This window comes from Chrysemys picta, chromosome 6 (assembly GCF_011386835.1).
Source record: "Chrysemys picta bellii isolate R12L10 chromosome 6, ASM1138683v2, whole genome shotgun sequence".
Taxonomy (NCBI): domain Eukaryota; kingdom Metazoa; phylum Chordata; order Testudines; family Emydidae; genus Chrysemys; species Chrysemys picta.
Window position 1 is genome coordinate 23,052,068 of NC_088796.1, and position 27,514 is coordinate 23,079,581.

General features: G+C 49.5%; 1 long non-coding RNA gene across 1 annotated transcript in view; it reads left to right on the forward strand.

Moving 5' to 3' along the window:
• Positions 1 to 80: 80 nt before the first annotated feature.
• Positions 81 to 27,514, forward strand: part of LOC135984221 (uncharacterized) — a 66,616-nt gene continuing 39,182 nt past the window's right edge. The window contains exons 1-2 of the long non-coding RNA XR_010602133.1: positions 81 to 1,373; positions 2,640 to 7,711. This is a non-coding gene — a long non-coding RNA (uncharacterized LOC135984221). The remainder of the gene's footprint in view (positions 1,374 to 2,639; positions 7,712 to 27,514) is intronic.

Consider the following 27,514-nt stretch of genomic DNA (forward strand, 5'->3'; position numbering starts at 1 on the left):
CATTGACTAATGATGGCTCACTAGAGTTGTTAGTATTAATTCCTCTGAACTTAAGTGTTACTTGGGCACAGTAAATCATGCCCTTCTGAAATGTCTTAGCAATTGTGCTGGGTTGTCTGACGCTCTGTGCCAGTAGCTTTATGCTTATTTTGCCCAAGGTCATATTGAGCTTGAATTGTGCCAGGATTATGTTAGTTCTATAATTGGGAATCAGACTGTTTTATTACGGATTCTGACTCTATCAGTGGTTAAATTGAATCTAAAACTTTTTGTGTTAATATTTGCACGATTAGCACTTTTACTTATTTATTTTTTTTGTAATGACGACAGTATCCTTATACCATCTGTGCCTTGAAGTTCCCCTGATTACAGATAGCTGTTTGGAATCTGTACACACACCATCTCACTCATTGCTTCACTGTTCACAGAATGCTAGCACTAGCAAATATATTGTAGAGAAAAATTCTTCACTGGTAGGGGATAGAGCAAATGGTCTGAAAGCTCCTTTCCCAAGGTAAACATGCCTTTATCAACCTACTTGATATCACTGAAGTGTCTAAGTATTTTACTTTTAATAGACCTGATTTTTAGGCTCAAGATGAACTACAATTTTATACTTGCAGTGAAATGCATGTACAGTTGTTCCCATTTAGATGCCTAACTCTAGTAAGAAACCCGAGTCAGATTCTGGTCTCCGTTATGCTTGTGTAAATCCAAAGCAATTCCACTGACTTGGCAGAACAACATAGTCACTAAAGTTACTCCAGATTTGCACTAGTACTAGTGTAACTGAGAACAGCTGCTTAGTCTCCCATATACTTCATTGTCTTTTAGGTTATAACAGAACCAACATAGTGGAATGGCATTGCTTTGCCATTCAAGAGGCCAAGCCAGCTTTCATTCCCAGAGTCTTTTCAATCTTGGGTTCAACAGAAGCTAGAAGAGCTGTAGTGGCAAAATACATTGCCATCTGCCACACTACTGCTGACAAAAAGAGTCCTGGCCAGTCCTCTCTATGTGATACAGAACATATATGCAAAACCCAAATAAGCAGCATTCTCTGGCCCCAGGAGTCTTATTCGAGTCTCCTGCACTGGAAGGCTGGACTGACACTAGGCTGCTGAGTTGGCATGAAAAAACAATTAATTTTAATTATCCAAAGAAGATCAATGACTAGAAGATACCATAGATTATTGTCAGTCATGTTTACGTCATGTAACATCAGAAATATTTGCACAGCAAATAATATAACTGTTGGCATGCTAATTACGGAAAAAGTTAGTGTACTGTAAATCAGTACCAAAAATTTGCAGACGCTTTTACAAGTGCGCGCACACACGGCTCACTGAGACTTGCCAGACTTCCAGAAACAGGTGGGTGGCAGTTGCTGAGAACCAAATAAAGATTCTTTATCTCTGCATGTCAGATTAATAGAATAGATATAGTTGATAAGAAAGCAGCAATAGTGCACTTTGCCACATGTCATAAGTTATTTATTCCCTATGGTAGCCAGAACATTAACAATATCCTATAATGTTGGAGCTGAATGTTCCTTAATATACAGAAGCTGGTTGGCATTGAAAGATTATTATATTTTCAGCATATAATGGTATCCACTGTAAAACTGGAGTTTCTTACAAGGCTTTGGTATCTTCTTGTGTATGTCCCTCTGTAGGTTTTCTATGATGTTCATGGTGAACATGTTGTGCCTCATATTGTCCTCTTTTGGTATCTAAAATCAGTGGTTAAAATCGATCTTGATAGGTGTGGGGAGCTTGACTGATTTGGTGGCTGTTTTCACAGTCTTGACATCATGTGGTGATGTACTGTTGCATTATCTTGTAATGTAGGTATTCATCTAGAGGAGAATAGGGATGAGAGGAAAAAAGCATTCAGGTCCCAGATAGGTTTATAGGCAGACGGACAAAGTATATATGCATGCAGTGTGTGGAGCTGCATAGGGGAACAGCCCTAGCACTTTTAACCCCATTTTGATCAGGATTAGGAACATTCCCAGGATGCAGAATATGTATCAATGTAAAAGCAAATGAAAATGTGATGCCTGGTGGGCTTTTCTTCCCCAGAAAGCTTTGGAATCCCCCATATGATTTCTGGCATTTTTAGAAAACAAAGATATTTCAAAAGTGATTTTACACATATTCTATGGATTATGTAATATCCCCCCACCAGAGTGGGGGGCAGAGCAGGGTGTGCCTGCACCTCTCCTCCTGTAGGGAAGGGGAAACAGCCAGAGACAGCAGTAGTTCTACTTCCCCTCCCTTCCTGGGGAAAAGAGAGAGAGACTGTGGGATTGGGCAGTTCTTCCTTTAGAGGAGGTGAGTAGGAGACTCCCAAACAGGACAACTCTTTTCCCCCTATACATTGCTGCTGCTGCTGCTCCTGCCTTCTGATAGGAAAGGCAGAGACCTCCAGCAATTCCTTATCTGGACATCAACTCCTCCTACTGCTCTCACTCCCGATGCCCCTAACTGGCAGGTGGGAGTGAGGAATAGAAAGGGAGGAACTCTGAAGAACCAGAGAAGGGGATGGAATTGGGGTTTGAGGGAGAAAGTGAGAAATGAATTTAGAAGCACAAGAAGGACTATTTGACAGTATATTTTTTTTCTCTTCCTTACCAGCTTGAATCTACTTTGTTCCTCATCAGCAGGAAAATCAAAGGTTCTTTTAACACTTGACATAATAGGAAGAGACATCCCAGTTTGAGACACATGAGGGAAAGTCAGAATGGGGTGAAGAGGGGAGACATCTACTTTTCCTGTGATATCCTGTTCTTGTTATGATGCAATGGAAGCTCCTGTCATCTCCCACTCTGCACCTGTGTGTCTAGTCCTTTCTCTGTTGTTATTTCCAAGGGCTGAGTGATTCCATCTGTCTCCTAATGTGATACACAGGCAGGGATTCTCCAGGTGCACTCAGAGGCTCAGAAGATGTCTACTGGCCAAGAAGGAGATCTGCTTGAAGACCTGGATGTGGCTGATACAGGAGGGCTTGCCAAAAATTCTATTGTACAACGGTTTGTTTCTATCTTCTGGAAGAGGTCCCTGTCAAGGCTGAAATGGCCAAATAGAAAGTATATGAAATGTGTTTGTTACTGGAATACGAAGATGGCCAAACAGATGTAGAGTTGAATCCTGAACTCTGGCTACTGCTGGAGGCTGTGGATGGGGAAAAGATTTCTGAGCTACAACTAGACCTGGGGGCTTTTGTGAATGCTTCCAACTTTCACTTGACGTGGCCTCTTTGTCAGCTTGCTGAGCAAAGCTCCAGAAACTCCCTATGCTGATATAGAAAGTTGATGATGTGTAGAAACTATTTGAGCCAGATTTATTCTGATGGTCCAGCCCTGGAGGTGGAAAGTCCATTCAGGGTCCTACGTGGAGGTTGTGGAGGGTGCCTCCAATTTCTCTTTCACCAAGGAGCTTGCAGGTGCCAACACAGCCCCCTAAAATGGGTGAAACTGACCAGGGAGAAGACATGGCCAGGGCAGCTGGGGGGATATGTTGATTCAGTGTGTCCTCTAGGCAAACTCCTGTGGTAGGATCCCACAGTGGAAATGAAAGCTCTCTTCCTTTGGCAGACCCTCTCAGGAGGGAGTTGTTAGAATACTGTCTAGCCTTACCCTGTTGGTGAAAGACCCTGAGTGAAATGGCCCTTTTTGGCTCAAGGCAGTGCAGTCTGCATCTCTTGGCATCAGCAGCAATAGATTAAGTCCCTGATTATCACCAATACATGATTTGTAGGAAGTTCCCCCTCTCCCGTGACAGAACTCCAAGGTGTTTCAGGTCTGGGTGACCTTTGGACCTTAGTGGCAGAATTTTCAAAAGTGCTGAGCACCCAGCAGCTCCCATTGATTTCTCTAGTTCCATATCTATTATTCCTCTCATCACAACACTTCCCAGTTCAGTAGTATCTACCAATTTCATTTATGTGTTGTTTACCCCCATACTCTTCCCTGTGTTCTCCCTACTAAGGCCATGTCTATATACAGTTTTTGGATAAGTAGGTCAGTTAGGGCGTTATTTATTTATTAGTTCACTGAAATAATTATACTGGTACACAGCCTAGTGTGGAGACAGTTATGTGGTAATAAACGATTCTACTATAAAGTAGGGTTACCGTATTTCAACACTGAAAAAAGAGGACACTCCACGGGGCCCCTGGCTCCTCTCTCGCCCCAATTCCGCCCCCATTCTAACCCCTTCTCCAAAGTCCCCACCCCAACTCCGCCCCCTCCCCTGAGCACCCTGCATTCCCCCTCCTCCCTCCCGCCCTCCGGGCTCTGGCTGCTGCTGCGTTGGGGAAGTTGCTTCAGCCCCCGCCGTGGTGGAGAGCGGCGGGAGCCGGGAAAGTTGGAGCCCGGGGAGGAGGCGGCTGCGCGCTTGGATTCCGCCCGCCGCCTCTGTGCCCCCGCAGATCGGGGGAGTTGTTAGTTTTGCTGCAGCCACTCGCACTCGGGGTCCCCCGAGCGTCTTTTGCCCGAGTGTGACCTAATAACATAACCTTATAGGAGCTATCTGTAGGAATTGAGGGTACTTAACAACTTGCAGAAGGTGCCTAGCAACTCACAGGGTCAGGTACGTAGGCACCAATCTTCAAAGGTATTTAGGTGCCTAACTCCCAACTGCCTAAGTACTTTTGAGGAGCTGGGCAATAGAGACTGATTTTCAGAAGAGCTGAGCACCCTGCAGCTCCTATTGATTTCAACTGGTGTTGGTACTTCTGGAAGTCAGGCCCAAAATGTGCTAGCAAAGAGCTCCTATGCACTACTATGATGTAATTGTCTTTAGAAGTTCTGTCTCTGGTAAGAAGTACACTAAAGTTGCCATATCTGTTATCCAGTCCCCTGAGATCTAATATAGATGCAAACAAAGGAAGAATTCCTTACAAATGTTCATAAATTTGTTTGCTGTTTGGCCTGCTGAATGCAGGCAGTCTTCCCACTGCGTCCATGGGATTGGGAAGTCATGGAGACAGCAGACTTTGTTCAATTCCTCATGCTGGTTGGCATATGCTACTCACCTTTTCATACCGGTTCTAGAGCGGATACTCCGGCAGCATGTGACATACTATGCCTGCACCTCCACTCACCCATCCCGTCCCATTTGTTTCCAACTGAAAAAAGGGACACTGTCATATTACAAATCATGAGCTCAATTCTAACCCCCTCCCTGACCCTTACATGCCACTCAGGCAGTGTAAAGCGACCTTACAGGAGCTGCAAATGCTGGATAAGAATTCCTCCGGTGCAGGGGCAGTACAGAATGAATATAAACAGCCCTACACTGCCCCTGATGTGGGTTGTTTGCAGGCGTCAGGGCTGGGGATGGAAGAGGAAGTGCCCATAACAAAGGCTGCATGTCTATCAAGGAGGTCACAGATTCTGTGACTTTCCGTGACTTCTGCAGTGGCCGGTACGGCTGACTCAGGGGCTGCCCGAGCCAGGCAGCCCCAGGACCAGCAGCACCAATAGTTTGGGTGTGGAAGGGGACTCAGGGCTGGGACAAGGATTGGGGTGTGGGGCAGTGCTTACCTCAGTGGGACTCCAACTGACATGTCCCTGCAGCTCCTAGGCAGAGGGGCTGGGGGCTCCGCATGCTGCCCCTGCCCGGCCAATGGGAGCTTGGAGCCGGCGCTTGTGGCGGGAGTAGTGCGTGGAGCCCCCCTGGCTGCTGCTCCCCCTAGGAGCTGCAGGGACATGGCGATCGGAACCAGGTAGGGAGCCTGCCAGTCCCGCCAACCCTTCCCCCAGCATGGGTCCCGGGCCATGCACTGCCAACCGCCCCCCCCAGCACCAGCAGGGGTCCCGGTCCGTGTGCTGCTGCCCACCCAAGCACTAGCAGGGGTCCTGGGTCAACGCTGCCACCCACTCCCTCCCCATCAGCGCCAGCAGGGGTCCCGGGTCCCTGACTGCACATCGTTGCCTGGCACCCCCCACCGCCACCGGGGGTCCCGGGTCACACTCTGCTGCCCGCCCCCCAGCAACAGTGGGGTCCCGGGTTGCGTGCCGCTGCCTGCCCCCCCCCCAGCGCCAGTGGAGGTCCCAGGTTGTGTGCTGCTGCCCGCCCTTCCCCCCAGCGCCAGTGGGGGTCTCGGGTCACACACCGCTGCCCGCCCCCCCCAACTCCAGTGGGAGTCCCAGGTCATGCACCACTGCCAACCCGCCGCTGCCACCTGCCTCCCAGTACCAACGGGGGTCCCAGGCCATGCGCCGCTGCCCACCTCCCTCCCAGGACCCGTGGTGTCCCTGGAGTGCCCCTCCAGCACCAGTGGACCCCCAGCCCGAGTTTTAGTTGAGGGTAGATAGGAGGGCTGTTGATTAATCGCAGTTAACTCATTCGTTTAACTCAAAAAAAGTAATCGCGATTTAAAAAATCGCCGAAAGCCGCCTGACTGCCGTGCTTGGGGCAGCAAAATACATAGAGCTGCCCCTGACCCGAACCACCAAAAAATAAAACCAATCTTCTGCTGGTGAGATGATGAAAATGAATAGGCGTCCATCCGCGCTGTTTTGGATTGTTATCGAGCAGAACCCATCATCAGAATGGACTCATGTCCTCTGGAATGGTGGTTGAAGCATGAAGGGATATATGAATCTTTAGCACATCTGGCACGTAAATATCTTGCGACGCTGGCTACAACAGTGCCATGAGAATGCCTGTTCTCACTTTCAGGTAACATTGTAAACAAGAAGCGGGCAGCATTATCTCCTGCAAATGTAAACAAACTTGTTTATCTGAGCGATTGGCCGAATAAGAAGTAGGGCTGAGTGGACTGGTAGGCTCTAAAGTTTTACACTATTTTATTTTTGAATGCAGGTTTTTTTGTACATGATTCTACATTTGTAAGTTCAATTTTAACGATAAAGAGATTGCATGACAGTACTTGTAATTGGGGAATTGAAAAATACTATTTCTTTTGTTTTTTTACAGTGCAAATATTTGTAATAAAAATAAATATAAAGTGAGCACTGTAAATTTTGTATTCTGTGCTGTAATTGAATCAGTATATTTGAAAATGTAGAAAACATCCAAAAACATTTAAACAAATGGTATTCTGTTATTTTTAACCAGTGCTATTAATTGTGATTATTTTTTTTAATCGCTTGACAGCCCTATTATATAGTAAAAGTCATGGATAGGTCACAGGGTGTGAATTTTTGTTTACTGCCCGTAACCTGTCCATGACTTTTACTAAAAATACCCGTGACTTAAAACGTAGCCTTACCCATAACATTGTGTACTATGGAAATTGTGAGTTGTGATCCAGCCCATAAGCAACCCTTAAGAGTTGCCACAAATTAGAGCTACTTCATCTCATGCTGGGATGGAAGCATTTTAGCTCTGTGATGGGATGTACTTGCCCCACACTGGACATGAACAGATTAACCCCACAACTCTGGGCAGAGGAAGTCATGCCCCTTGGTTCCTGCTGCAACTCCAACAGTTGCAGCAGAATAAAAGGGAGCAGCCCAGTTCATTCTAGGGTGACTGTTGCAGAGGAAGGATGCACCTTGCAGGCTGCAGGCCAGGAGCAACTGGATCCTCAGACTGTGGGAGCCAGAGGTGCCAAGACCCAGGCAGATGTCTGGATACCTGTGGATACCCAACGGAGGCCGGAGCCACTAGGAGCAGTGCAGGCTGAGGAACCCGGAGACGCCGAAGACATCCAGACCACAGCATCGGGAAATACGGTAGGAAGTAGCCCAAGAGAGCTAGACAGTGGACCGGATATTGAACCGGATCTTGAGCCAGTGACTCAGTGGCACTCACACTTGCCACTGCCAGGGCCCTGGGATGGGACCCAGTGGAGAGGGAGGGCCCAGGTCCTTCTACCCCGGCCACCTCCCCTCCACCCCCAGGTGGCAGCCCACGTCCCCGACCCTGGCCACTAGGCAACATAACCCTGTTAAGGAGGGCAGCCACTAGGCCATACAGCCTGAGAGAGAGGGCAGTTCTATTGCCTCTGGCCCTTCGGCCGTACTGCCCTGACAGCAAGGGTGACCCTATTGACTCTGGTCATTGGGCCGTACTGCCCTGAGGCTAAGGGATGGCAGGTAGACTTAACAGTGGGTCTGCAATGCTTGTGCCCCGCCCCAAAGGGGGACAAGTTGTACTTGCCCTGCAATAAGCTCTCCCAGCAGTCCAGAAGCCAGGTGATATAATGCCTCTTTTGTACCTCCTAACCAGTCACAGCACAGAATTGGTCTCCATATTTTAATAAAATAGCCTAATCATGTGGCAACAATTTACAATGAATATTTAAACAAAAACCTAAATGTACTCTTCGCCATTTGTTTGTTTGCTCATTTTCTCTATTTATGCAATGAAGTAGACTAGTCAGTTACACATTTGTTTATAGTGAATTTCTAATCATTTTTACTCTTGAGATGTCAGACATGGGCAAAATACTTCGGTTGTAGGTTTGAAAACACTTCAGAGGAATGTTTATATCCCAACCAATCAATGTTTTCATTTTTGGAATTTAAAAAAAAATTGAATTTTTTAATTTTAGGAGTAACTGGATAATGTGAACATCCACCGTTAGATTAGAAAAGGAAAACTATATATAAGGGATATCATCCTTCATGCTGAAGGACATAAGTCAACATCTAAGGCCCTTTCTAGACTGGGGTTTAAAGATGTGTTGTTAGAATGTGCTAGTGAACACACTCCAACTAACATTTGAAGAGTGTAGCGTAGACACGGCAGCATATTCTTTAACAAATGCTAGGCTGTAACATGACCAGCTTAACATGTGTTAAAGACAGCATGTCTTGTCTATACTAGACTTTTCAAATGTGTTAGGATGTTTAGCTGAGATATTTTAACAACACACTTTTTATTCTAGATGAGATAAGTGATGGGGGTTAGGAGAAGGAACTTCCCCTATTGGCTGGCTATTCCCTAATTGTCCACTATGGGGGTCTCCTGTACCTTCCTCTGAAATATTCAGTACTGGCTGTTGTCAGAAGCCACAACTCAGGAAAGCACTTAAGCACATGCCTGATTTTAAGCATGTGCTTAACTCCCAGTGACTTAAATAGGACTTAAGCATGTACTTATGTGTTGACATGCCTATGGATGTTTTCCTGTATCGGGGCCAGAGACAGGATACTGGGCTGCTGGTTTGATTTGGTATGACATTTCCTGTTCCTAAAAACTTGTCTCACAATCTATACTTTGGGCTTAAGTCAACTTGATGGTGTGTCCTTTTATTAGTAACGATTATAAATTAATGCTTAATAAATATAACATTTAAATAGGAAAAAGTGATGGTGTCATATTGTGAGAATCAGCTGTAAGGTCCAAAATTCCTCAGATTTACCCTAATTATCTTTCATTTGAAACAGGGTGGAGGGTGGTGCCTGTATGCATGTTTGTTGATTTGATCTTGGAACCTGAACACACAGTTCACACTGATAATTCAGGTGTTTTTTGTTTTGGTTGCTTGTTTTTGTTTTAATAAATTATCTGTCTTCTGTACCAATATAATCTCTACCACCTATGCCTGATTTTTGGAGCATAGGTTTTTATGTTAGCAGCAAATTGCTACAAGGAAAAAGGCTGGTTTATTTCCTTTCTTTTACCAGTAATAGAGGATATTTCAGAGGAAATTACTATGTATAGCACACGACAAAATATTTTGTTCCCATTGTGCTGGAATGTGTCTAGAACAGAAAAACTATACTTAAGATTACAAAAAAAAAAAAAAAAAAAAAAAAAAAAAAAGGGAAATAACAACATGGGGTTGTCTGCAGTGCAATAAGGCTAACAGAAAAACACCAGAAGAGGCATCCTGAAAATATGCTTTCTACATGCGTTAAATATTTTAAAACATGAAGGTTTTCATTTCAAAAACAGCAGACCCATTGTTTTTACAATTCCTTATTTTTCTGAGGAGAATGTTGCATTACAATATTTGTAGGACACTCCACTCCAGTTATAAAGAGAGTTGATTGTGGTTACTTTGACAAATACAGAGGAATCAGCATGTGGCTTGCCTGGATGAATATACAATTTATTTTTTTGTAAGTAAAATATCTATAAAAGCAAGTCAGAAACACAGCCTTGACATCTATTGGCTGGTTATTGGTCCATGGTACTGCAAGTACACAATACAAATACACAATAAAAAAATACATTGCATTGTACTTTGCAATTTTATAGGATATGATTACAGCTTGTGTTTTTTTCCCTCACGATAAAACTTATTGTATTGATTGTTCAGATTTGTAGCTAGCATTGTAATAGTGAACAAAATGTTTTTATGCTTAACAAAGATGAAGCGAGAAAGATATCTGATTAATAGCACTTATTGCCATATCCTGTAGTTCCAAGATAAGAAATGTACGTAATTCCCAGAAAATAGTTAGAGTAGGCAGCCCTTCTCCACTGAGTTATTTGGAATCCAGTGCTTCTTTCCTATATCCAGATCATTTGTATGGGGGAGGAGAGTGACAAAAAATAAACTATACTATGGAACATCTGCAAACACTTGGAAGGTGGTAAGGTGATAGGGAACAGCCAGCATGGATTTGTGAAGAACAAATCATGTCAAACCAATCTGATAGCTTTCTTTGATAGGATAACGAGCCTTGTTGTGATCGGTGTCGGCCCACCTACCCGCTAGGGGGCGGTGGGGAGCTACGAGGTCACTGGCCGGCCTGGGTCACGCCACCGTCAGCGGGGAATTAGCGGCGGGGCGGCCGCCAGCCAGAGTCAGTAGCGCGCCCCTCAGGCAGGGGAGCGCCGGCAAAGGTCAGTGGCGCACCCCTCCGGCAGGGGAGCGCCGGCAAAGGTCAGTGGCGCGCCCCTCAGGCAGGGGAGCGCCGGCAAAGGTCAGTGGCGCGCCCCTCAGGCAGGGGAGCGCCGGCAACGGTCAGTGGCGCGCCCCTCAGGCAGGGGAGCGCCGGCAACGGTCAGTGGCGCGCCCCTCAGGCAGGGGAGCGCCGGCTAAGGTCTGTAGCGCGCCCCTCAGGCAGGGGAGCGCCGGCAACGGTCAGTAGCGCGCCCCTCAGGCAGGGGAGCGCCGGCAACGGTCAGTGGCGCGCCCCTCAGGCAGGGGAGCGCCGGCAACGGTCAGTGGCGCGCCCCTCAGGCAGGGGAGCGCCGGCAACGGTCAGTGGCGCGCCCCTCAGGCAGGGGAGCGCCGGCAACGGTCTGTAGCGCGCCCCTCAGGCAGGGGAGCGCCGGCAACGGTCTGTAGCGCGCCCCTCAGGCAGGGGAGCGCCGGCAACGGTCTGTAGCGCGCCCCTCAGGCAGGGGAGCGCCGGCAACGGTCAGTAGCGCGCCCCTCAGGCAGGGGAGCGCCGGCAAAGGTCCCGGCGTGGCTCTGCCGGGTAGGGGAGCGCAGGCCCACCCTACACCACTGCGCTCCAGCCCAGGGCCCTGACAGTGGCAGAACGAGGGTCCCACCACTGGGTCAGCGGGGTCGTCCCGCTACATAGACTCACCACTGTGCAGCTCTGTCCCTGGGCTACTTCCTACCCGATTGCTCGCCCGAATCCCTCTGGTCCCGTGAGTGCGTCGGGGTAGTCCGCTGCTGGCAGCTCCGGCTCCCCCTCAGGCTCAGGCTCCTCCAGCTCCTCTGGGTACTCGGCTGCTGGCAGCTCCCGCTCCCCCTCCGGCTCCTCCAGTTCCTCTGGGTACTCGGCAGCAGGCAGTCCTGGCAGCCCCAGTCCGTCCTCCAGGTGAGGTTTCCACGGGTCCAGGGCCTCCCCTGGTGTGGCAGCAGGCTCTGAAGGGAGCAGCCCGCGGTCTGCGTCTGCCTCCCTCCCTGGTGCTGCCCTAACTGAGCTAAGGGCCCCGCCCTTTATACTTCCTGTTCCGCCCCTCCCCTTCCGGGAGGTGGAGCGAGCTTGGGCTGGCCCCGCCCACTCAGGCTGAGGGAAAGGCACTTTACCCTCAGGTTCGGAGGGAAGCCACCCTGGCTCCCTACATACCCCACCCCTCAAATCCAGCTCCCGAACCTCGGAGCTGGCGTCCTCAGCCTCCCCCAGACGGGAGAAGAAGTCCGCGTTGGCGTTGTCCCGTCCCGCCCGATGGTGGACCGTGAAGGCGTAGGTTTGTAGAGTAAGATACCACCGCTGCAGGCGGGCATTCGCGTCCTTCATCTTGTTGAGCCACTTCAGGGGTGCATGATCCGTAACCAGTATAAAGGGGGCCCCGAGGAGGTAGTAGCGGAGAGCATCAACCGCCCACTTAACAGCTAGGGCCTCTTTCTCCAGGACGGAGTAGTTCCGCTCCCGGGGGAACAGTTTCCGACTGATGTAAACAATAGGATGCTCCTCCCCGTCCACCTCCTGTGAGAGGACCGCCCCAAGCCCCACGCCGGAGGCATCAGTCTGGACAATGAAGTCCCGATCGAAGTCCGGGCTGAAGAGAACGGGCTCGCTAGACAGGCGGTCTTTGACAGTTTGAAAGGCCCTCTCGCAGTCGTCAGACCAGCACACTCTACGGGGGCTATCTTTGGTCAGGAGTTCTGTCAGAGGGGCCGTAATGGTTGCAAAGTGGGGTACGAACCGCCGGTAATAGCCGGCTAGGCCCAAGAATTGACGCACCTGCCTCTTCGTGGTTGGCGCCTGACATTCCTGGAGGGCTTGAACCTTCCCGATGAGGGGGCGTACCTGTCCCCGCCCCAGGGTGTACCCCAGATAAGTGGTTTCTTCGCGCCCGATTCGGCATTTCTTAGGATTGGCTGTGAGGCCGGCGGCGCGGAGGTCCCGGAGGACAGCCGCCACTTGGTTGAGATGTTCCTCCCAGTTGCTGCCATAGATGACCACATCATCCAGGTAGGCGGCGGCGTACTTGGTGTGAGGTTGCAAAACCCGATCCATCAAGCGCTGGAAGGTTGCTGGGGCCCCATGGAGGCCGAAAGGCATCCGAGTAAACTGGTACAAACCTGACGGGGTGGCGAACGCAGTCTTCTCCTTGGATTGGGGTTCCAAGGGGATCTGCCAGTACCCCTTGGTGAGATCTAAGGTGGTGATGTAGCAGGCTTCTCCAAGCCGGTCAAGGAGCTCATCGACGCGGGGCATTGGATACGCATCAAACTTTGAAATGGCATTGACTCTTCGAAAGTCAATACAAAACCGCCGGCTCCCATCTGGCTTCGGAACCAGGACGACAGGGCTCCGCCATTCGCTCTGGGAATGCTCGATAACACCCAATCCCAACATGGCCTGGACTTCCTCCTCCACAGCCTCTCGCATTCGCCTAGGCAATGGCCGGGTCGTCTCTCGGACCACCACCCCGGGGTCGGTCTGGATTGCATGGTAGGCAAGCGTAGTCTGTCCAGGCTTCGTGGTGAAGGTCCTGGGGAATGCCTTCACTAGGCAGAGGGCCTGTTCCCGCTGCTCAGCCGTGAGCGTCTCGGCTAGCTGGGGTTCCCCATTATCAGACTCTTCGGGGGGTTGTGGTCCAAGGTCTGGTTCAGGTGGGTATGGGGCAATTAGTAGTCCTTCCCGTTCCCGCCAGGGTTTTAAAAGATTCACGTGATAGATCTGCTTTCCCTTCCGGTGATCAGGCTGCCGGATTTCATAATTGACAGGCCCCACTTGGCGAAGGACTTCATACGGGCCCTGCCAGCGGGCAAAAAGCTTTGATTCCTCCGAGGGGAGCAGGAGGAGAACTCGGTCCCCGGGGGCAAATAATCGGACCTGGGTGCCCCGATTATATTGCTGCTCCTGGCCCCTTTGGGCCGTGTTTAAGTTTTCCCTCGCGAGTTCACCCGCCCGGGCCAACCGTTCCTGCAGCTGCAAGACGTATTGTAAAAGGCCCTGCGTTGAGGATGGTGTATGTTCCCAAGTTTCTCTCAGGAGATCCATCACTCCGCGGGGCCGTCGCCCATAGAGGAGCTCAAATGGAGAGAACTTCGTGGAGGCCTGTGGAACTTCCCGAATCGCCAGTAGTAAAGGGGGAAGTAGTTGATCCCACTGACGGAGGTCCTGGGTGGGGAAGCGTTGCAACATTCCTTTCAGGGTTCGATTAAAACGTTCGACTAACCCATCCGTCTGGGGATGGTAAACTGAGGCCTGCAGCTTCTTAATCCCCAGCAGGGCACATACCTGACGGAACAACTTAGATGTGAAGTTGGTCCCTTGGTCAGTAAGTAACTCCCGAGGGAGGCCTACCCTGGCGAAGATCTTCACGAGCTCTGCCGCAATAGTGCGGGCAGTGATACTCCTTAAGGGGACAGCCTCAGGGAAGCGGGTGGCGTAGTCCATCAAGACAAGGATGTATTGGTAGCCCGCCTGACTTTTCGGGAAGGGTCCGACCAGGTCCATCACTACTCGTTCAAATGGAACGCCCACGGTTGGTAATGGAACTAGGGGGGCCTTCCGGATCCCGGCCGGGGCGGCGCGTTGGCAGTCCGGGCATGACCCACAGTAATCCTTCACTTCGCGGTGGATGCCGGGCCAGAAGAACTTGGCCAGGACCCTAGCTGCGGTTTTCTCTGGTCCTAAATGGCCTGCGGCTGGGATGTCATGGGCTAGCTTTAGGACCGCCCGTCGATGAATGCGGGGAACCACGAGTTGGGTCCGGACCTCTTGAGTTTGAGGGTCCCGCTCCACACGGTAGAGACGATCTTGGTCAAGCTCAAATCTAGGCCATTGGGTAGCCCGCTGGGCCTCCACGACCTTCCCCTCTACCCGTGCCAGCTGTTCATAGGCAAACCGGAGCGTAGGGTCCTCCCTTTGGTCTCGGCTGAAGTCCCGAATGTCCACCGGGGGGCCCCCTGTCTCCTGGCCGTCCTGCCTGGGTGAAAGGGATGGGTCACCGTCGGGGTCGGGGCTCCGCCTGGGGCCTGGGTCCGTCGCAGAGGAGGCTCCCTCGAATGCCTCTTCCGGAGATAGGGACCGGAGCAGCTCGACGAATTCTGGCCAGTCCCGGCCCAGGATGATTGGGTAGGCAAGGGACGGGGCCACCGCCACATTCATTACCTGAGTCGCCCCGTCTACCGTGAGAGGGACCTGCACGGTGGGGTACGGTTTCACGTCCCCATGTATGCACTGTATCCGTACCTCCCCGATGATCTGCTCGGTGTCCGGGAGGAGGGACTGGCGGACAAGAGTCTGCCCACAGCCCGAATCAATTAGACCCACCACAGGTGTCCCGGCGATGCTCATGGGGGCTGTCAATTTGGCCGCGGATGGTGTGCGGGCCCGGCTCTCCCCGGTGTACACCTGGCCAAAATCGCATTCCATCGCCGTACAGTCTCGTTGCAGGTGGCCGTACTCACCACACCGAAAGCAAGGTCCTACCTCTGTGCGCCCCGGCCGTGCCGGGTCACCCGGGTGGCCGCGGGGTTGGCCGGGGCCCGATGAACGGGCCAAACGTCCAGACGGTGCGGGTTGTGGGGCCTCGGGCCGTCGGGGAAAAGTAGTGCCGCCGCCGTTTGGTCGTCGGGCTCGAGCGGGCACATTGACTTTGGGGGTGGACCCCCTTTCCGGCTTCTGAGCGCCGGGTCCAGAGCTTGGGGGTCGGGCTGTCGGTCCTATTGGGGCCTCGGCCTCTAGAAAGTTCTCCATAAGTGTGACTGCTGCACTTAGAGTTTGAGGTCGGTGCCGCAACACCCACGCCCTCCCAGGAGTCGGAAGGATGTGCACAAATTGCTCGAGGATGATCTGTTCTGTCACCTCAGCCACAGTTCGATGCTCGGGTTGTAGCCATCGGCACGCTGCATCCTTTAATTCCTGTGCCACGGCTCGGGGCCGGGCCCCCGGGGGGTACAGCTTTCCCCGAAACCGTCGCCGAAAAGTCTCCGGGGTGATGTCGAAGGCATCCAGGATAGCCACTTTTACTCTGGCGTAAACCCGGGCTTCATCGTCTGGTAGCCCCCGGTAAGCCTTCTGGGCCGGCCCCGTTAGATAGGGGGCAAGCAGGGTCGCCCATTGGTCCGGCGCCCAACCAGCTACTGCAGCAACCCGCTCAAAGGTCACGAGATAAGCCTCTGGGTCATCCTCAGGCCCCATCTTGGCCAGACGGATTGGTGGAGCAGGAGGGTTGGGGGTGGTCACCCCGCCCGGCTGGGCTCCACCGGGGCTCGGCCACAGGGTGGCAAGTTGCTGGAAACATTGAGTCTGTTGTTCGCGGTTCTGGGCCCCCAAGGTTTGAAGCAACTGCTGCTGGTGGGTACCCAGCTGCTGTATGAGTTGTTGCTGCTGCTGCTGCTGAGTCTCGGCCAGCACCTTGATAAGCCTTTCCATCTCCATCTTCTGTTTAGGGGCTGTCGCTGCCGCCTTGCTCTAATCCCTTCCGGCAGGGATAGGGGGCGCTACCCGCATTCTCCACCACTTGTGATCGGTGTCGGCCCACCTACCCGCTAGGGGGCGGTGGGGAGCTACGAGGTCACTGGCCGGCCTGGGTCACGCCACCGTCAGCGGGGAATTAGCGGCGGGGCGGCCGCCAGCCAGAGTCAGTAGCGCGCCCCTCAGGCAGGGGAGCGCCGGCAAAGGTCAGTGGCGCACCCCTCCGGCAGGGGAGCGCCGGCAAAGGTCAGTGGCGCGCCCCTCAGGCAGGGGAGCGCCGGCAAAGGTCAGTGGCGCGCCCCTCAGGCAGGGGAGCGCCGGCAACGGTCAGTGGCGCGCCCCTCAGGCAGGGGAGCGCCGGCAACAGTCAGTGGCGCGCCCCTCAGGCAGGGGAGCGCCGGCTAAGGTCTGTAGCGCGCCCCTCAGGCAGGGGAGCGCCGGCAACGGTCAGTAGCGCGCCCCTCAGGCAGGGGAGCGCCGGCAACGGTCAGTGGCGCGCCCCTCAGGCAGGGGAGCGCCGGCAACGGTCAGTGGCGCGCCCCTCAGGCAGGGGAGCGCCGGCAACGGTCAGTGGCGCGCCCCTAAGGCAGGGGAGCGCCGGCAACGGTCTGTAGCGCGCCCCTCAGGCAGGGGAGCGCCGGCTAAGGTCTGTAGCGCGCCCCTCAGGCAGGGGAGCGCCGGCAACGGTCTGTAGCGCGCCCCTCAGGCAGGGGAGCGCCGGCAACGGTCTGTAGCGCGCCCCTCAGGCAGGGGAGCGCCGGCAACGGTCTGTAGCGCGCCCCTCAGGCAGGGGAGCGCCGGCAACGGTCAGTAGCGCGCCCCTCAGGCAGGGGAGCGCCGGCAAAGGTCCCGGCGTGGCTCTGCCGGGTAGGGGAGCGCAGGCCCACCCTACACCACTGCGCTCCAGCCCAGGGCCCTGACAGTGGCAGAACGAGGGTCCCACCACTGGGTCAGCGGGGTCGTCCCGCTACATAGACTCACCACTGTGCAGCTCTGTCCCTGGGCTACTTCCTACCCGATTGCTCGCCCGAATCCCTCTGGTCCCGTGAGTGCGTCGGGGTAGTCCGCTGCTGGCAGCTCCGGCTCCCCCTCAGGCTCAGGCTCCTCCAGCTCCTCTGGGTACTCGGCTGCTGGCAGCTCCCGCTCCCCCTCCGGCTCCTCCAGTTCCTCTGGGTACTCGGCAGCAGGCAGTCCTGGCAGCCCCAGTCCGTCCTCCAGGTGAGGTTTCCACGGGTCCAGGGCCTCCCCTGGTGTGGCAGCAGGCTCTGAAGGGAGCAGCCCGCGGTCTGCGTCTGCCTCCCTCCCTGGTGCTGCCCTAACTGAGCTAAGGGCCCCGCCCTTTATACTTCCTGTTCCGCCCCTCCCCTTCCGGGAGGTGGAGCGAGCTTGGGCTGGCCCCGCCCACTCAGGCTGAGGGAAAGGCACTTTACCCTCAGGTTCGGAGGGAAGCCACCCTGGCTCCCTACACTTGTGGATAAGGGTGAAGCTGTGGATGTGGTATACCTAGACTTTAGTAAGGCATTTGATACAGTCTCGCATGATATTCTTATCGATAAACTAGGCAAATACCATTTAGATGGGGCTACTATAAGGTGGGTGCATAACTGGCTGGATAACCGTACTCAGAGAGTTGTTATTAATGGTTCCCAATCCTGCTGGAAAGGCATAACGAGTGGGGTACCGCAGGGGTCTGTTTTGGGACCGGCGCTGTTCAATATCTTCATCAACGACTTAGATATTGGCATAGAAAGTACGCTTATTAAGTTTGCGGATGATACCAAACTGGGAGGGATTGCAACTGCTTTGGAGGACAGGGTCATAATTCAAAATGATCTGGACAAATTGGAGAAATGGGCTGAGGTAAACAGGATGAAGTTTAACAAAGACAAATGCAAAGTGCTCCACTTAGGAAGGAAAAATCAGTTTCACACATACAGAATGGGAAGAGACTGTCTAGGAAGGAATACGGCAGAAAGGGATCTAGGGGTTATAGTGGACCACAAGCTAAATATGAGTCAACAGTGTGATGCTGTTGCAAAAAAAGCAAACATGATTCTGGGATGTATTAACAGGTGTGTTGTGAGCAAGACACGAGAAGTCATTCTTCCGCTCTACTCTGCTCTGGTTAGGCCTCAGCTGGAGTATTGTGTCCAGTTCTGGGCACCACATTTTAAAAAAGATGTGGAGAAATTGGAAAGGGTCCAGAGAAGAGCAACAAGAATGATTAAAGGTCTTGAGAACATGACCTATGAAGGAAGGCTGAAAGAATTGGGTTTGTTTAGTTTGGAAAAGAGAAGACTGAGAGGGGACATGATAGCAGTTTTCAGGTATTTAAAAGGGTGTCATAAGGAGGAGGGAGAAAACTTGTTCACCTTAGCCTCTAAGGATAGAACCAGAAGCAATGGGTTTAAGCTGCAGCAAGGGAGGTCTAGGTTGGACATTAGGAAAAAGTTCCTAACTGTCAGGGTGGTTAAACACTGGAATAAATTGCCTAGGGAGGTTGTGGAATCTCCATCTCTTGAGATATTTAAGAGTAGGTTAGATAAATGTCTATCAGGGATGGTCTAGATGGTGTTTGGTCCTGCCATGCGGGCAGGGGACTGGACTCGATGACCTCTCGGGGTCCCTTCCAGTCCTAGAATCTATGAATCTATGAATATTGAACCACTGATTTTTTTTAAGGATAACTCTTTATTATTATTTATTTGTGTTACTATAATACCTAGAGTCCCCAACCAAGATTGTTGCCAAGTTGTGTTAGACACTTACCCAAAGAGTTTACAATCTAGCCAGGCAGGAAAAACCGAGGGATGAAGAGACTTGCTCAGTGTCACCCAGCAGATGAGGGCATAGAACCCAAATGTCCTGCATTAGTGCCCTGTTCACTGGACCACACTGCCGGACTACGCTACAGGACTGTGGTATCACTATTGTTGGAGCCTTTAGGGAATCTTTCATCGTCATGCCTGGCTTGTGTATGAAAATAAAAATCAAAGAGAGAACATAATTTTTAGCACTATTTGTCCTTCAACTTTCAGACCACAATATACACCGAAAAGAATATTTCAAAAGGGGAAAAAAAGTGTACCTTTTTTCACACAGCATTTGGACCTTGTCTTAAAGATTTATGTTGAGTTTTTCATTGCAAACTTCTCCCCACTCTCAAAGGAGACCATACAAAGTACTTTTATGTTGCTGTAACCCTTCTGCCCCTCTGAGTTGGCAGCAACAAGGGCCGGGTTCAGTATCTAGGGGTTCCATTTCAATAACGCAATGCAAAACCGGCTTGAGCCCCCACCCAGTGACCTGGGACAATTACATATCACCCCCCGGGCGCCTCTAGGAGGTAATACTTCCCCTCTCGCCTGAGTGTAGCAAAAGCCTTTTAATAAAGGAGGGAAACAATGCGGCATTATGTTGGGGAAACACCACAAACAGGATTCATAACACAAACCAGGAGCAAAAGACCCACCTCCAAGTAAGTTTGGCAGTGTCCTTTTCCCCTCAGGGTCTTAAGTCCAACAACCCCAAAGTCTCTGTCCCTGGTCAGTGCCGCCCCAGAGTTCAAAAGTTTATCTGCAGAGTTTTACCCCCCCAGCCTGGGGAAATGGGGGGGGCACACGGGATGTTAAGGGGCACCTTACGTGGTCCGAGGCCGACTGCCCCACCTCTCCGTGGAGTTCTGCTGCAGCCTTTACCACGAATGGCTCTGCTCTACCAGCAGCGCCGCGCCGCTCCTCCAGCCGTCCCCGCAAACTGCTCTGCTCCCCGTTCCGTGGGCCGCTCAAACCGTCCCACAAACTGCTCAGCTCTGCCAGCTGCTTAGCAATATATCTTCAGGCTCCCCCACTGGTTAACACAGCACTCAGTGATCTCAGCTCAGCAATTTTAGTGATTTCAGCTTGTAGTAGGGGAGCCCCAGTGCTGGTGCACCATTGGCCCAAAATGAATTCAGTTCAGTAATTTCTAGCTAGATGCCTAATGGAAGCAAACTTAGCTCTGCTATTCAATAGTGGAGATAGTGCAATTGGTGTTCCAGGCCCTCAAAAGGGGCCCATACTATCAGATACATATACCTATCCCCAACCTTTCTCAGTTCACTAGGTTTTGTAACCCATGCCCCTTGTCAAGCGAGTGCTACTTAGTTAATGGTGAGTCCTTCTGTCATACAACAGTTCCACTGGCCTTGATTCACAGAATCAGGGTAACAAAACTTTATTCTTCCTGCCCCAATAACAGAGAAATTGGGGACCCCACACCAGCCAAAGTAACCACTTTCAGTTGCTGTTGTCTTATGCCAGGCGGGTGGGTGTGCCTATGCAAACAAGATCAGCCCCTGGAGTTCTTTTCCACACTCGCCATAATTCACCATCAGATGTAAGGGTAGAGCTCATCCTGACTCTGCTTACATCGCTTTAGTTTGTCATAACGAGGTGATACAGCATACTTGACTAAATGGACTTTTAGTGTGGTTGTAATAGAGCAGTGGTTCTCAAACTGGGGTTCGTGAACCCCTGGGGATTTGTGAAATGTTACAGGGGGTTCTCGAGGAAAAAATTCCCTAATGGTGGACAGAGTTGTCCCTAGGGACCCCAGGCAGCACAGCAAGTCCCTGGACTTGGACTTCCAAGAGCTAAGCAGATCAAAGCAAGCATATCTATCACACTGAGGAGACGCCTTATAAAAAATGGAAAGGGAGGTGGATATTTTTTGCTGTTTTTAAAATTAAATAGGCAGCTGTATTGTTTTTTAAATTATTATGAAGAACAAGTTTAAGCTTTGTTGTAATGTGCGTTGTTTGCCTGGACTGCTCAAGATCTGAATGCTTGTGTAGGAGGAACTCTTTGAGTTGGCTTCTTAAATGTCTTCATGCTTTTTCACATCTGATACTCCTTGATGAAACATAGGAGCCTTGTCTTATAACAGGTTTATTCAAAGTGATACAAGCTATGAAAGTGGGCTCTTGGAAGAGTGTTACCCTTTTCATAATGTAATAATACTGTAATGATACATAATAATTAATAATATATAGTGTGTAATAAGCATGTCATAAAAACCTATTTTATATTTCCAAGATCACTGCTTTTATAATTTATACTCAGGTAAAGGAGAAAATCCCTGGAAATATTCATTTTTAAGAGAGGGTTCGCGAGACTTGACATTTTAGTGAAAAGGGTTCACAGGTTGTTAAAGTTTGGGAACTACTGTAATAGAGCATGCTCATCATTGCCGTTTCTTGTGAATAATGTGACTTTTAGCCCTGGTGGTGGTCAGTTTGTGAAAAGCTGCAGCATTCGTCTGATTTTGGAGTGACAGTGTCTGTGTCTGCTTTTAGAAGTGGTTTTAGTCTAGTGGAAGGTGTGCTAAACTGCAAGCACACAAGTTCTGGTCTTGATTGTTCCACTGATTGCTGGTAATATTTCTGTGCCCTTCACAGCCACTTTTATGAACCAAGTTTTTAATACTTTGGGGAGTTTTTAATTTAATATACAGAGATATCCTATCTCCTAGAACTAGAAGGGATGCTGAAAGGTCATCAAGTCCAGCCCCCTGCCTTCACTAGCAGGACCAAGTACTGATTTTGCCCCAGATCCCTAAGTGTCCCCTTCAAGGATTGAACTCACAACCCTGGGTTTAGCAGGCCAATGCTCAAACCACTGAACTATCCCTCCCCCTGGCTACTATTCACCAGTTTCACAGATAAGATAACTGAAAGCTTACAGAAAGGCATGCTGGCAAAGTGGAAAATAGAACCCAGCTCTCTAATATAACAAAGCAAGTCACATCCACTTTGACAAACAGTCTTTCAGAAAAGATATGCCAAAATACTGTAGATGCTTCTGTAACGCACTTGAATGTTGTATGGCTCTGTCTCACTCTAGTGTCTAGGTCATCTGTAGACATTTGAGCTTGCTACCAGCTTAGAAAGCTGGTTCTTTAGCTTAAGTGGTGGAGGTTCATGCTTTTTACATCCAGAGGTCCTGGGTTCAGTCTTCCAGGATGACTCAAACAGAGGCAGTGTTATATTTGATTATGTTGTCTGGAACTCCTAAACCACAATTTACTCTCAGAGCCACAAATAGAAATCAAGAATCTCAATGCACAGTGTTCCACTGCTTGCTCACAAATACTTACGTAATCCATTGACAGTGCATGTACTGTGTCTCCTAGCATAAGTTGGCCTACAGAGAGGAAAACCGTTGCTTCTGTAATTGAAGAGACTGCTGCTATGGGTTTAAACCTTGCTAATAATTGTAGGGATCAAAAATATAGATGTATAAAAATTAGTGTAAGTAATATTTGGAATGATTTTATATTGCAGAACATAATACTTAGAAGTGAATTTGGATGTTATGCTAATATTGTATTGTTGCATGTTTACTATTTGTATTTGCTTAATGGAAGCTGTCTTTTTGAGATGGGGTATGGCAGATTTAGAGTGTGTTTGCAATGGAGAGCAAAGCATGGGAGAGTTTGTCTGTATGTGCATCTAAAGAGTGTAAAACCCTTCCTGTGTAAGCTCCAGCAAGGTCTGAATTTGATTTAATGAACTTAGCAAAGTTCATTCTCAAAGATGTAACATTGGTTTATGTATACACTATAGGGCATTGTTAGTGTGCTATAGAGCCTTTCACCTGGTGGTCACTAATATGTAAAGCTGCCCAGCTCAGCAGGTAGTAAAAAATTGTTACCATCTTATGGGTAGCCCAGATCAGTTGGGTGAGTCCCACATCACATACTCACTACCATGCATTGTATTAGATTGTAAGCCAGTGATTCTCAATCTTTTGTGCTGGTGACCCCTTTCACATAGCAAGCCTCTGAGTGCAACCCTCCCTTATAAATTAAAACACTTTTTATATATTTAACACCATTATAAATGCTGGAGGTAAAGTGGGGTTTGAGGTGGAGGTTGACAGCTCGCGACCCCCCATGTAATAATCTCATGATCCCCTGAGGGGTCCTGACCCCAGTTTGAGAACCCCTGTTGTAAGCTCTTCAAAGCAGGGACTATGACCCAGATCCTCAAAGTTATTTAGGCTCCTAACTTCCAGTGATTTCAATGTGAATAGTATTTAATAATTTCATTGGACATTAGGAGCCTACCTACCTTTGAGGACCTGGACTGATGTGTTTATACAGTGCCCCAATGTCATTTGCATCTTCCAGTGTAAGCTCCTGTAACAAGGGCCAAAATCACATTAAATCTGTTCAGTTAGAAATTTCCACACACATTGGGAGAGTGTGTGTGTATGTGTGGGGGGAGGATTTCAAAAATCAGAAGACAGATAAAAACATCATGTAATTTCATTTTTGTGGGGGCCTGACACATGATTTTTGCAATGTTATGTGCTGGCCCTTTAAAAGCAGATGTGCCCCAGAACATCTATCTGGGGCCTCAGCCCCTTTAAGAACAAAGTTCTGGGAGCTGTAATTTCCAGAGGGTATCATGTGACTGATTGTGTGACTAGGTTGAGAGCAAGGCATGTTGGGAAGAAAGAAGCAGGATAAAAGGCAGGTCTTGGGTTTCAGAAGCTGCATTTTGGTGCAAGGCATATCAAGGATGGATATAAGGAAGGACTGCTGGTGGCTCCCTAGAGGGAGCTGAAAATGGTGCCTATGAGTTACTGAGCTGAAGAAGCCTGAGAATAGCCTGGGAGGAAGTGGCTCTTGGAAATGTGAATCAGGGAAGTTCACTGCCCACAACTTAGGGTCGTCAGAGTAGAGGGAGTGCCTGGACTCCCTTGGGATGACCTAGTGGCTGTGCAAAACCCTAGCATGTAATTGGAAAAACTTTGAGGCAAGTAGTGGCTTGGGGAAGTGAAGAGTGGCTTGACCTACTGATAAGGGGAGATGGAACCCTGTGACCCTGGAGGAGAGTGACAGAACAGGTTGGCTGTGTCAAGAGGAACAAGTTGTGGCCTGGGGATGGCTGAAGGACTGCCAGGCAATCTTGCATCAATTGGGGTGATGGACAATTGAGCCTGGGGAGGACTGACTGATTGTTTTGTGTGTTGGAACTTTTTATTTGCCCTAGAAAGGAATGACTTTCTGGTTTGGATGGAGGGCCAGCCTATTCTACTAGAAGGGAAACTGAAAAACTAAATTACCACAATTAAATTGCCTATCACAAGAGGGAGACTAGATAACCTGTGGAGTGGAAACTGAGGCATGACCACACCTGCTTCAGAGAAGTTAAGAATGCATTAAATCAGTTATAATGGTGCTTGTAAGACGCTGGGGACATGTATAAAGTGGGGAGTCCACAGTACAACTAGTCTCTAAGAGTCAAAAAAACCCTTACAACCCCTAAATACTAAAACTGCACAACTGTGTAGCTGACTTGTTTTGAAATCATTAAAAGTGCTCCATGGGTGAGCAGTTGCAATTCCAGCACTGATTCTGTATACCTCAGCTGGAGGGCAAGAGGGTGAGTTTTTTTTATCTTGTACTCTTTACTGACATCCTTCTGGAATATGCTGTGTCCAGACTGATTTAAAATGCAATGAGGTTAATTATCAACAGAGGAAGAGCGTATGATTCCAATTATTTTGCTCCTTAACAGTAGGGTAACCTTTACTAGACAATTTATGCCTCAGTAGCCTTTTGTACGTCTTCTGTGGAATCTGCTTTGAGCCCTTTAATGATGAATCAGGAGGTCTGGTGTTCAGCAGAGGCAGTCAGTTACTATTTGATTATAGAAACTTTGGGCAGTTGTTCCTTGAGCAATTAAGGATAAACAACAGTCCAAAATAATAAACTAAATTCAACAGTAAGGAAGTAGGGAGACATTGGTTTGTTCACAAACCCTTTGTGGATGGCCTGATTTGATAACTTGCGATGAAAATACTTCAATGGGGAGTGTTTCACAGAGATTTACATAGTGGCTTGATATGTTTTGAATCCGATCAGCTGCAGATAAACAGTTCAGAAGTGGCATAAGCAAGGAGACATTTGCACTGTATGTCCTACTGTAAACTAGAGTAGAGAAAAAGATTAGGCACTGCTCTTGTCACATTTTGGGCCTGATACTGGTCTCATAGAAGCCAGTGGCAAAACTGCCACTAATTACAGTGAGAATCATTCCCATAATGAATAAAAGTAGACTTGACCAGTGTGTTGGGTGGTAGAACCATCTGTTTATGGAAGGAAGTGCAGGTATAATAGAAAAGTTTAGTGGCTGGACATGAGGAAGAGGGTATAATTCAGTGTTTTCTTTTCGTATTCAGCTTGGAAGCACAAGCTCCATCCTAAAGCTTGCCTAGTCCAGGCTTTCAAAGTATTGCCAAAGCACACTGCATGAAATCGTTACTGCTGCTCAGAAATGGGTGTCTCTCTGGCAGGCCTGCATGATGGAGTAGTATCCTTTCTAGCTGACATAGTCCTGTGCTTCTTGTGCCAGGCAAACTATGAGCACATCTTATGCCCTCAATGGCCAGAGCAGTTTGGGAACCCCATTCTCTCAAAACCAGCTATTTCAGGCACATCAGCTATGCCCACTGCCTTTGGTTAAACCACATCAGTAATCTCCTCACAAACCTGTACTGCCAGTTGACTGGCTAACACCAGACTGGTTAGCCACCAACCTGTAGCAGTCTGGGGTAGCCAGCTTCCAGATGGCAATAGAAATCCACTTCCAGACTGGGATAGCCTTCTTTGTGTGTGTACCCCAGTGCTGGAGGGTCTACGCAAGCTACTCTCACAACTCCATGAAGGTCTAATTCCTCATGTGGAATTTCTTGAGCCACTTCTGGTCACCCCAGCTCTCTGGGATGTGATTCCACCAGTCTGTACTAATTGTCCTGCACCACAAGTGCCAATCTGCATGTGGGGAATCTATAGTGAATGCTTCATGCATTAGTGGTTTCCATTCTAACATCCAGCATCCACCCCTCATGACTTTCTCTCTGAGACCTGCTGCCATGTTCTAAGGGTCACAAGCTGCTGCTGAAATATCCTCCTGTGCCCCATGCCCTTGTCTGCATCCTGCTGCAATAGCAGAGCAGACAAAAGCAGAAACAGTTCACTAACCTCTGCTGGATCCATATCTCCGTGGGGGTTGGAATGGAGGTCATGGACAGAAGTGAGGCATGGGCAGAGCTGGAAGTGCTTTAGTTTACTATATTGGGGGGCTATAACCTGCTGGGTGTGGGCAGGACATACAAGTTCTCCCAGAATACACTTGCCACTGTTCCTAGAGTGGCTCAAGTTAGTGAAGCACTAAAAACCTGGGGATACCCAGAAATCCTAGACCCTAACTTGGCTAACTGCCATGCCAGTGTGGATGCGATACACGTGTATGAGTTGATTGTGGCTCTGCAAACCTGGGTACCTGTGCCTGAGTACCCTGACCTGGGTACACTCTGCAGTGAAGAATTACCCCTAGTTACAACCCCACGGACTTCATGCTGGCAGATGCAGCCAGTAGGCCATAGACCTTCCCCTCACCCCACCCTCCATGCCTATGGTCCCAGTCAGTGCTAATATGGAGCACTAACTGTGCTCTCCACCTGTATTATAGTTTGCCTTTCTGCAAGGATTTAGAGGAGTGCAGAGGCCTTTTGTGCAATTTCCCCCCATTGCTCACTTCACAATTTCACTCCCCTGTGAGCTGTTTATTGTCAATCCCAGATCCCTTTCAGCATTACTGCTTTCCAAATACCTCCTACCTGTTAGACTGCTGTGTTTCAGATTACTTGCCCACAAAGGTATTAGCTCGCATTGATTCAAGCTTAATTTCATGTCCATATATCTAGTCTAACCTCCCTGGATCCTGTTACATTATTTCCGTCTTTACTAATGTTTGCCACACATTTCAACTTAATTTAGAATCATAGGACTGGAAGGGACCTCGAGAGGTCATCTGGTCCAGTCCCCTGCATTCATGGCAGGACTAAGTATTATCTAGACTGTCCCTTACTGGTGTTTGCCTAACCTGCTATTAAAAATCTCCAGTGATGGTTTAGATGATATCAACATGCTCTTTACTCCTACTTTCAGACCGCTAATAAGAATACTAAGTGGACTGGGACTAACATTGACCCTAGTAGGCTTCACTGCACACCTTATACTCCTATTTTTCATTACCAGCAAGTTGTGTTTCCAGTCTGCACATGGCCAAGGCTGTGGTGAATCATTTTTCAGATAACATCTTTCTTGACAGCTACTTCTAGCTTCTCCCTAGGGAAAGGTGGCAACCTTATCTTTACAACTTTATGTGATACAGGGCTGCTTCTCAATATA